This window comes from Penaeus vannamei, chromosome 1 (assembly GCF_042767895.1).
Source record: "Penaeus vannamei isolate JL-2024 chromosome 1, ASM4276789v1, whole genome shotgun sequence".
In the NCBI taxonomy this organism is placed as follows: domain Eukaryota; kingdom Metazoa; phylum Arthropoda; class Malacostraca; order Decapoda; family Penaeidae; genus Penaeus; species Penaeus vannamei.
This window is the reverse complement of record NC_091549.1, coordinates 21,365,007-21,366,925: the sequence shown is the minus strand read 5'-3', so window position 1 is coordinate 21,366,925 and position 1,919 is coordinate 21,365,007.

Below are 1,919 nucleotides of genomic sequence, written 5' to 3'. Positions count from 1 at the left end.
ATTGATTATAATGATAATGATATAGATAGTTATAATGTTATGATAATTATTATAGCAATGATTGATAGTAATACGAGTGATGTAAATAGCAAGAAAATGATGATCAATGAGCAAGTAATAAGAATGATAATGGAACGAAGCATAAAGATTGACATAACTCTACGGACAAATCAAGCCGCATTTCAATACCATCAAGATATACTTATGGTATATCCTAAATTTGGAATGCAGTCTCACATGACCACATATCAAATGTTACATTGCCTTTCCACGCCCAATCCGTACGCTTGGTAGATAAGTAGATAAATTACTGTGTGACTGCTCTTTTCTTTTAAATGATATATTATAGATCGTAATAATGTTATGATTTAGATTTCCAGTGTAATACTATTATATAATGCTTTGAACATGCATCAAATGCCTGCGCAGTTAGCTAGGGTGGTAAATAAAGAACTAAACTAAAAAAAAGAAGAAGAAAAAACGCCAAATAATTCCGTAATTTGCATAAACATATAGGCACATATATTACCATAACCATCACCCTACTTTAAAATCTATTTCCTCTACTTATCAATTTTCTATCTCCCATTCAGTTTCCATATTCCAATTTTCTTATTTTCTTTTTTTTCCGTAATTTCGTTTTTTCTGTCTTTCGTTCACATCAAATAACGGATCTGGAGGCGTTGGTCTCAGTCAAATGCTACCCTTGGGACCTAAGATGGTTGATAAGATCTCCCTTTTTCTATCTTTTCGTCATTACTATTTTCCCTCTTTCTCCTCTCTCTCCTCTTTCTTCCTCTTACTGGTCTTTCTCTCTCTGTCTCCTTCATCCTCTGTTGTCTTTGTTTGGCCCCTTTCTCCCTCTCCCTTTGTATATTTTCCTTTCACTGTTTGTCTTGTTCTTTTTCATCTTCTTCCCTTCTGTTCCCCTTTGATTTCAGATTTGCCTTTTCTCTTTTCTCTTCTTCTCTTTCTCTCTCTCTTTTTTTGTTTGTTTGTTTTTCTTCCTCCCTTGCTCTTCCCCTCGCTTGATTCTTTATTTTTTGTGTTTTTTCTCTTCTGTTGTTTTCAGTCATTTGTTTCTTCTCCATCGCCTCCTACGTCTTCTTTTTATTCTCCAGTCTTCGCCTCTTCCTTATTCTCCCATTTTCCTTCTCTCTCTTTCTTGCTTTCTTCTTTCTTCTTAAGTTTTCTTCTCACTTCCTCACTTCTATTTTTCTCTCTCTTTCACATACCCTCTGTTCTCTGTTCCTTTTCTCATTACATCATTCTTTTTAATCCCTTTCTTTCCTCCTTCTTCTTCTTCTCATTCAGTTTCTTCTTCTTCTTTGCTCTTTTCTCTTTTTTTCCTTCTTCTTCCTGTCTTCCGCTTCTTCCATTTTCCTCCTCTCCTTTCTCTTCTCCCCCTTCCACCTCTTCCAAAGTTTTCTTACCTATCCTTCCTCCTTCCGTTGAAATTCTTCCTATTTTTCTACATCCTCCTTCTTTCCGTCGCATCCGGCTCCTCCCTCTCCCTCCCCATCCTCTTTTTATCTCTTATTACTCTGTTTCGCTTTTCAACTACTCTTCCTTCCCCCTCCTCCCTCCTTCTCCTCTTTCTCCCGTTCCTTCTTCCTTCCTGCACCTCTCTTCTTTCCTCCTTCTTCCTTCTCTTCTCACACTATATCCCTTACTCCCACCCATTCCTTTTTCCTCCTCTCCTCCTTCCTTCCTCTTCCTCTTCTTCCCTCCATCTTCCTTCCTCCTATTCCTTCCACTATCTCCTCCTTACTCCTATTCCTTCCACTATCTCTCCTTCTTCCTCTTTCTTCCTCCTTCTTCCCACTCCACCTTCCTTCCACCAACTCTCCTCCTTCCTCCTTCTTCCCACACCATCTTCCTTACACCACCTCTCCTCCTCCCTCCTCTTCCTCCCACCC